The following is a 9,721-nucleotide window of genomic DNA, read 5'->3' as shown; positions in this document are numbered from 1 at the left end:
AGTCACACAGAGCCTTCTTAAAGGTCATGGTGCCTATGGTACAAGGTATTGAAAACTTCCCAGGATCTTGTCTCTTTTGAGGTAATTTCTGCCTAGACAAGTCATCCAGTTCTTTAGTGAGCAAAGGGGGTTCATCCTCCCAAGTCTCGTTACCAAATAACTTGTCATTTAGCTTCATGATTGCTCCAAGGTATTTAGCAACTTGCTCTTCAGTGACATCTTCATCCTCTTCAGAGGAAGAATACTCATCAGAGCTCATGAATGGCAGAAGTAAATCCAATGGAATCTCTATGGTCTCAGTCTGAGCCTCAGATTCCCATGGTTCCTCATTAGGGAACTCATTGGAGGCCAGTGGACGTCCATTGAGGTCTTCCTCAGTGGCGTTCACTGCCTCTTCCTCCTCTCCAAATTTGGCCATGTTGATGGCTTTGCACTCTCCTTTTGGATTTTCTTCTGTATTGCTTGGAAGAGTACTAGGAGGGAGTTCAGTAATTTTCTTGCTCAGCTGACCCACTTGTGCTTCCAAGTTTCTAATGGAGGACCTTGTTTCAGTCAAGAAACTCTGGGTGGTTTTGATTAGATCAGAGACCATGGTTGCTAAGTCAGAGGTGTTCTGCTTAGAACTCTCTGTCTGTTGCTGAGAAGATGATGGAAAAGGCTTGCCATTGCTAAACCTGTTTCTTCCACCATTATTGTTGTTGAAACCTTGTTGAGGTCTCTGTTGATCCTTCCATGAGAGATTTGGATGATTTCTCCATGAAGGATTATAGGTGTTTCCATAGGGTTCTCCCATGTAATTCACCTCTTCCATTGAAGGGTTCTCAGGATCATAAGCTTCTTCTTCAGATGAAGCGTGCTTAGTACTGCCTGGTGCAGCTTGCATTCCAGACAGACTTTGAGAAATCATATTGACTTGCTGGGTCAATATTTTGCTCTGAGCCAATATGGCATTCAGAGTATCAATCTCAAGAACTCCTTTCTTCTGATTTGTCCCATTGTTCACAGGATTCCTTTCAGAAGTGTACATGAATTGGTTATTTGCAACCATTTTAATTAGTTCTTGAGCTTCTGTAGGCGTCTTCTTCAGATGAAGAGATCCTCCAGCAGAGCTATCCAAAGACATCTTGGACAGTTCAAACAGACAATCATAGAAAATACCTATGATGCTCCATTCAGAAAGCATATTAGAGGGACACTTTGTGATTAATTGTTTGTATCTTTCCCAAGCTTCATAGAGGGATTCTCCTTCCTTCTGTCCGAAGGTTTGGACTTCCACTCTAAGCTTACTCAATTTTTGAGGTGGAAAGAACTTTGCCAAGAAGGCATTGACTAGCTTTTCCCAAGAGTTCAGGCTTTCTTTGGGTTGTGAGTCCAACCATGTCCTAGCTCTGTCTCTTACAGCAAAAGGGAATAGCATAAGTCTGTAGACCTCAGGGTCAACCCCATTAGTCTTGACAGTGTCACAGATTTGCAAGAATTCAGCTAAAAACTGATGAGGATCTTCCAATAGAAGTCCATGGAACTTGCAATTCTGTTGCATTAGAGAAACTAATTGAGGCTTAAGCTCAAAGTTGTTTGCTCCAATGGCAGGGATAGAGATGCTTCTCCCATAGAAGTCGGGAGTAGGTGCAGTAAAGTCACCCAGCATCTTCCTTGCATTGTTGGCATTGTTGTTGTTTTCGGCTGCCATGGGTTCTTCTTCTTTGAAGATTTCTGTTAGGTCCTCTACAGAGAATTGTGCCTTAGCTTCTCTTAACTTTCGCTTCAAGGTCCTTTCAGGTTCAGGGTCAGCCTCAACAAGAATGCTTTTGTCTTTGCTCCTGCTCATATGAAAGAGAAGAAAACAAGAAAATATGGAATCCTCTACGTCACAGTATAGAGATTCCTTGAGGTGTCAGAGGAAAAGAAAAATAGAAGGCAGAAGTAGAAGAATTCGAACTTATCAAGAGAGATGGAGTTCGAATTGTTCATTGAGGAATAGTGTTAGTCCATAAATAGAAGGATGTGAAAAGAGGGGAAGAAATTTTCGAAAATATTAAAAAGATTTTAAAAAATATTTTGAAAAACACTAATTGATTTTCGAAAACAAGAGTGGAAAAGAAATCAAGTGATTTTTGAAAAAGATTTTGAAATTAGAAATCAAAAAGATGTGATTGAAAACTATTTTAAAAAAGATATGATTAAGAAGATATGATTGAAAAGTCATGGTTTTAAAAAAAAAGATGTGATTGAGAAAATATGATTTGAAAAACAATTTAAAAAGATTTGATTTTGAAAAATTAATGACTTGGCTAACAAGAAAAGATATGATTCAAACATTAAACTTTTCTCAACAGAAAAGGCAACATACTTGAAATGTTGAATCAAATCATTAATTGATAACAAGTATTTTTGAAAATGGAAAGAAATTGATTTTGAAAACATATGATTGAAAAGATATGATTTGAAAAAGATTTGATTTTGAAAAATTTTGAAAACTTGAAAAAAATTTGCATTAAAAACAAAATCTTCCCTCTTGTGCCATCCTGGCGTTAAACGCCCAGAATGGTGCACATTCTGGCGTTTAACGCCCAAAGCACTACCCTTTTGGGCGTTAAACGCCCAACCAGGCACCCTGGCTAGCGTTTAAACGTCAGTTTGCCTTCTTCACTGGGCATTTTGAACGCCCAGCTTTTTCTGTGTAATTCCTCTGCTGTATGTTCTGAATCTTCAATTCTCTTTATTATTGACTTGAAAAGACACAAAGAAAAATTTTTTTTGGATTTTTAATAATGAGGAATAATCAAAATGCAACTAAAATCAAATAACAATGCATGCAAGACACCAAACTTAGCAGTTTGTATACCATTGACACTAACAAAATGAGAATGCATATAAGAAACAACAAAACACTCAAGCCAAGAGAATTTAAGGATCAGAGCAATGAAATCATCAAGAACATCTTGAAGATCACTTAAGACACATGAATGCAAGAAAAAAAATAGAAACATGCAATTGACACCAAACTTAACATGAAACACTAGACTCAAACAAGAATTATTTTTGGATTTTATGAATTTGTAATTTTTTTTTGTGCTTTTTCGAAAATTAAGTGGAAAAGAAAATAAAGATATCAAAATTCTTAATGAGAATTCCAGGAATCATGCAATGTTAGTCTAAAGCTTTAGTCTAAAGGAATTAGACATGGCTAGCCAAGCTTCAGCAGGACATTGCATTCAAGAGCTAAATTGATGAGAATCAATCAGCTTTGGTGATGATAAGAATATCACCTTGAAACACTAGAATTCATTCTTAAGAACTCTGAAGAAAAATACCTAATCTAAGCAACAAGATGAACCGTCAGTTGTCCAAACTCAACAATCCCCGGCAACGGCGCCAAAAACTTGGTGCGCGAAATTGTGATCATCAATGGCGCCATCAACATGGTACGCACAATTATAATCTCAACTCTTTATCACAACTTCGCACAACTAACCAGCAAGTGTACTGGGTCGTCCAAGTAATAAACCTTACGCGAGTAAGGGTCGATCCCACAGAGATTGTTGGTATGAAGCAAGCTATGGTCACCTTGTAAATCTTAGTCAGGCAAACTCAAATGGTTATGGATGATGTATGAATAAAACATAAAGATAAAGATAGAGATACTTATGTAATTCATTGGTGGGAATTTCAGATAAGTGTATGAAGATGCTTTGTCCCTTCCGTCTCTCTGCTTTCCTACTGTCTTCATCCAATCCTTCTTACTCCTTTCCATGGCAAGCTGTATGTAGGGTTTCACCGTTGTCAGTGGCTACCTCCCATCCTCTCAGTGAAAATGTTCAACGCACCCTGTCACGGCACGGCTAATCATCTGTCGGTTCTCAATCAGATTGGAATAGAATCCAGTGATTCTTTTGCGTCTGTCACTAACGCCCAGCCTTCAGGAGTTTGAAGCTCGTCACAGTCATTCAATCATTGAATCCTACTCAGAATACCACAGACAAGGTTTAGACCTTCCGGATTCTCTTGAATGCCGCCATCAATTCTAGCTTATACCACGAAGATTCCGATTAAGGGATCCAAGAGATAAACATTCAAGCCTTGTTTGCTAGTAGAACAGAAGTGGTTGTCAGGCACTCGTTCATAAGTGAGAATGATGATGAGTGTCACATAATCATCACATCCATCATGTTCTTGGGTGCAAATGAATATCTTAGAACAAGAATAAATTGAATCGAATAGAAGAACAATAGTAATTGCATTAATACTCGAGGTACAGCAGAGCTCCACACCTTAATCTATGGTGTGTAGAAACTCCATCGTTGAAAATACATAAGAACAAGGTCTAGGCATGGCCGTGAGGCCAGCCTCCCCATGATCTAAGATAGCATAAGAATAAAGATAGCTACCAAGATGAAAATACAATAGTAAAAGGTCCTATTTATAAAGAACTAGTAGCCTAAGGTTTACAAAGATGAGTAAATGACATAAAAATCCACTTTCGGGCCCACTTGGTGTGTGCTTGGGCTGAGCATTGAAGCATTTTCGTGTAGAGACTTTTCTTGGAGTTAAACGCCAGCTTTTGTGCCAGTTTGGGCGGTTAACTCTCATTCTTGTGACAGTTTCGGCGTTTAACGCCGGGCATTCTTGAGCTGATTTGGAACGCCGGTTTTGGCCATCAAATCTCGAGAAAAGTATGAACTATTATATATTGCTGGAAAGCCCAGGATGTCTACTTTCCAACGCCGTTGAGAGCACGCCAATTGAGCTTCTGTAGCTCCAGAAAATCCACTTCGAGTGCAGAGAGTTCAGAATCCAACAGCATCTGCAGTCCTTTCAGCCTCTGAATCAGATTTTTGCTCAGGTCCCTCAATTTCAGCCAGAAAATACCTGAAATCACAGAAAAACACACAAACTCATAGTAAAGTCCAGAAAAGTGAATTTTAACTAAAAACTAATAAAAATATACTAAAAACTAACTAAAACATACTAAAAACATACTAAAAACAATGCCAAAAAGCGTATAAATTATCCGCTCATCAACCACATTTAGGAGTAAGCATAATTATAATTGTGGGTTGTGATGGATAATTAATGATATACACTTGACTAACAGAACTCATAAATACATTATATAGGATAGAACAGGATAACATCTGCATATAATTAAAAAGGAAGGAAGCAATTAGAATTCAACAACCTTAGTTCTTATTGCTTTCATCTTCATCGTCTTCCTTTTTATCCTTTTAGGCTATGTAGAGGATAGCCTCCAACACCAAATTTAGAACGATTGTTTGTCCTCAAGCAACAAAGAAAAACAGTGGTGATAGAAATAGGAATAATCATGATTGTCTAGTGAAAATAAGGAAGCAATGCAGAAACAAAATGAAAGAAAAGACAAAATAAAGCAAAATAACCATGTTACTAATGTATTGGCACAGGGGAAGTGGACCTTGCATGGGTAAAGTGTGGCAACACTAAACTTGGTGTGAGAACATCAAACTTGGTTTGACACAATCAATGAGAGGCTAGGCCAAGTATCCAGTGAAATGCAAGCGTCATGTTGGTGTAGCAACACTAAATTTAATCCATGAAATACATATGTAACATGAATCAAAGTAAAAAAAAAAGAAAGAAAAGAAATTACCTAACGTTGGGTTGCCTCCCAACAAGTACTTCTTTAGCGTCAGTAGCTTGACGGTTGGTTCTTGCTTTTTCTTCCACTTTTTTCAGTTGGTTAAAAGAAATGACTTCAGTGGACGTGAAGAGAAAAATGATACTCACAAAAAAATAACTCGCATGCAACTCTCTAATTCACTAGGACCAAGGAAAGCATATTTAAGTGTTGGGGGAGAAGACTTCAACTAAAATGTGGGTGGTGCATTCAGATTTTTCTTCCCAGAAGCTTGCATGCATAGATTTGAAGGGACTTGTATGGCTTCCTCCTTAATTATTGGAATGTGCAAGCTTGGAGTGTGCATGGCTTCCTCCTTTTTTTGTGCATCTTCCTCTTCTTTCATGTGTAAGGGTAGAGAGTTCTCTAATTCACTGGAGTATGAACTTTTTTGCTTGATTTCCCCACATTCTTTCGTAGGATCTTGCATTGCTTCTCTTGGGAAAGAAATTGTGTGTTCCTTGGTCACCTTTTGTAGCCTCTGAAGATATGGAATCCTAGGCTTGTATTTCTCCACTACCTCCTTCTTCATTGGAATTTCACTTAGTACATGGGCCTCTTGGTCATACTTTTGCACTTCTAGCTCCTCCTTTGTAGCCTCAGTTTAATCTTCATTATTCTTGCTGAGCACTATTCCACTCCTCAAACTTATTGCCTTGTATTCTTTCCTTGGATTTGGAATTGTGTCACTGGAGAAGGTATTGGTAGGCCTCTTGGCAACTTATTTGGCTAATTGACCCATTTGAACTTCCAAGTTTCTGATGGAGGCCTTAGTTTATTGCATGAAGCTAATTGTGTTTTTGGAGAGTTCTGCTAAGGTTGTTTCTAAGGTTAACTCCAGAGATGATGATTCTTAATAAGAATTAAGAAAGGAGGGCTCTTGATATAAATAGAGAGATGATGGTTCTTGATAGATGGAATATGGAATACTGAAGTTTCCTTGGTCTTGACTTTCCCAACCAAAATCCGGATAGTTCCTCCATCAACAGTAATATGAATCATTCCTTGAGTGTGAGTAATAACCCATGTGATCTCTCTCTATTATTTTTCTTAGCACAAAACACAAAACTGAATCAAATGCACCATGTCGTAAAAAGAGAGAAAAATAGGAAAGAATAGAAAGAAATATTTTTTATTTTTTATTTTTTTCTTTTTTTTTTTTGAAATAGAAGAGAAAGAGAAAAAAAGAACAAAAAATATCTAATCTAGGTAATCAATCAACTAGTAGTTTGTTAATCATAATTAATCTCTAGCAACGGCGCCAAAACTTGATGCAGAATTTACAAAATACAAACTACTCGCAAGTGCACCGGATCATATTAAGTAATACCACGAGAATGGGTTATCATTCCCACGAGAATTAACGAATTAAACAAGTAATGATCAATTGATTATTCTAGTTAGACAATAAAAAATAAGGGTTTCAATAGGAAATAACATAAAAGTAGAGAATTAAATAAGAACAAATTAAAATAGGTTAAGAAAATAATATGATAAAGATAGTTAAGGTGCCAGAGATTAAGTTGATTACTTTAAAAAAAATTTGAATTATTAGCGTATTTTGTAAATATCTAAATAACATTTCATTGTTTTGAGAGTGTTTTTTAAAAAATAAAGTGCAACATGATGCGGATATATTCGAACCTAGGTGCTCATATATGTGAGTTAGAAAAACAAAAATAACTAACCAATTGGACAAAGAATATCATACAAAATTTTACTACTAATTATTTTATACAATATTTGGAGGGGTCATGGCCCCTCATTGCCTCAATAAAGCTCCGCCCCTGGCACCAAGTCTCCTGAGAAGAATTGTAATGTTGGACGCCAATCTCATGGCGTTGAACGTCATTATGACAGAGAGCAAGTATAGACTATTATATATCGTTGGAAAGTTTTTGAAGTTGACTTTCTAATGCCGCTAAAACCGTGTCATTTGGATCTCTATAACTCAAGTTATACTCGTTGGTATGTAAAGAGGTCAGAGTTAACAGCATCTACGAATTCTTTTTGCACTTGTCTTCAATTCTTGGTTCCTCCTTGTACTTTTGCTTCTCTTTTCCTAACATTTTCCTATAAGAATCATGAAACCAAGAAAATTATACTAATAAAATAGCCTTAAAATTATATAATTACCAAGCAAAACTCATAAATTTTCTATAAGAAATATCAATGAAAAATATTTAAGATGCTCATGCATCACCAATTTTATACTTTAGCAATCTATCAATCCAACCTATTTGTCATCGCTATGATAATTAAATTTATACTTCACCAATATATCAATTTATTACATACATTGACCATGTATCATTCTTATTACTATTGTTATATCCATCAGTGATTAATTTTCACTATCAATTTGGTATATATTAAGACCAAATTTAATTAATCAAAGTCACCAATACAGTGACGATTACAAAACATTCATCATCACACATTATCTTATCACATTTTTTTCATCCATTCAACAAAATAATGGTGTCTAAAACATAATCTACTTTCAAACCAAAACGTTCGAAACATTAAACCAAAAATACTATGCAAATATAAGCAAATTTTAAACTTTATTCATTTGCCGCATTTTCACCTTCTTCTTCAGCAACAACATCATTATCCATAAGCACTCCCTTACACACCATTTTGGTAGGATCCATTTGAGAAAAGTCATGATCTAGCACCAAAAACTTGGCTTGAGTCACTTCTCGCTCAAAACCTTTATGGTGCACGGAATTGTGAATCACACTTTTCACAACTCCGGTACAACTAACCAGCAAGTGCACTGGGTCGTCCAAGTAATACCTTACGTGAGTAAGGGTCGATCCCACGGAGATTGCCGGCTCGAAGCAAGCTATGGTTATCCTGTACTCTTAGTCAGGAAATTAATAATAAAAATGGTTTTGTTTGTAGAAAGTAAAAGAGCATGAAATGAATGATACTTGTGGTTCAGTAATGAAGAACAGGTTGAGGTTCCGGAGATGCTCTGTCGTCTGAACCTCTGCTTTCTTACTGTCTTCTTCTCCAAACATGCATGGCTCCTTTTATGGCAAGCTATATGTTGGTGGATCACCGTTGTCAATGGCTACCATCCGTCCTCTCAGTGAAAATGGTCCAGGTACGATTTCCGCACGACTAATCATCTGTCGGTTCTCACTTATGTCGGAATAGGATCTCTCTATCCTTTTGCACACTGTCACTGCGCCTAACATTCGTGAGTTTGAATCTCATCACAGTCATCCCATTCCAGATCCTACTCGGATTACCACAGACAAGGTTTAGACTTTCCAGATCTCAAAAATGCTGCCAATTGGTTCTAGCCTCTACCACAAAAGTTCTGATCTCACGAGTTTAAATGCTCTGTTGCCAAGAGATGTAAGTCAAACTCGTGGATTAGAATCCCAAGAGATACGCACTCAAGCTGTCGTCCAATGACTATGTTAAGCTCAGATAGAACGGAAGTGGTTTTCAAGCACGCGTTCATAAATTTGAGAATGATAATGAGTGTCACGGATCATTACATTCTTCGTATTGAAGTACGAGTGAGTATCTTAGAACAGAAACCAGCGTGATTGAATAGAAAACAGTAGTAATTGCATTAATCCATTGAAACACAGCAGAGCTCCTCACCCCCATCTATGGAGTTTAGAGACTCATGCCATAGAAGATACAATAAGAGATGTAAAATGTCATAAGTTACAAAATGAAACTCTAAAAGTAGTTTTTATACTAAACTTAGGTTTACAGAAAATGAGTAACTAAGTGCAGATAGTGCAGAAATCCACTTTCGGGGCCTACTTGGTGAGTGTTTGGGCTGAGCTTTGAAGCTTTCACGTGCATAGGCCATTCTTGGAGTTAAACGCTAGCTTGAGTGCCAGTTTGGGTGTTTAACTCCAGTTTTGGTGCCAGTTTTGGCGTTTTGGGCCAAAAAAGGGTCTTTGACTGGCGTTTAGCGCCAGTTTGGGCCATCAAATCTCGGGTAAAGTATAGACTATTATACATTGATAGGAAACCCAAGATGTTAGCTTTCCAACCCAATTGAGATTGCACCAATTGAATTTCTGTAGCTCC

At 37.2% G+C, this 9,721-nt stretch overlaps 1 non-coding gene across 1 annotated transcript; it reads left to right on the top strand.

Annotated features, from left to right (window-relative positions):
• The first annotated feature begins 1,177 nt into the window (after positions 1 to 1,177).
• Positions 1,178 to 1,285, top strand: LOC112718571 (small nucleolar RNA R71). The gene has a single exon (XR_003160905.1). It is a non-coding gene; the product is annotated as a small nucleolar RNA R71 (small nucleolar RNA).
• The last annotated feature ends 8,436 nt before the right edge of the window (positions 1,286 to 9,721 follow it).

Source organism: Arachis hypogaea, chromosome 10 (assembly GCF_003086295.3).
Source record: "Arachis hypogaea cultivar Tifrunner chromosome 10, arahy.Tifrunner.gnm2.J5K5, whole genome shotgun sequence".
NCBI classification, from domain to species: Eukaryota; Viridiplantae; Streptophyta; class Magnoliopsida; order Fabales; family Fabaceae; genus Arachis; species Arachis hypogaea.
The sequence above is the reverse complement of the archived record's forward strand: the minus strand, read 5'-3'. Positions and strand labels throughout refer to the sequence as shown.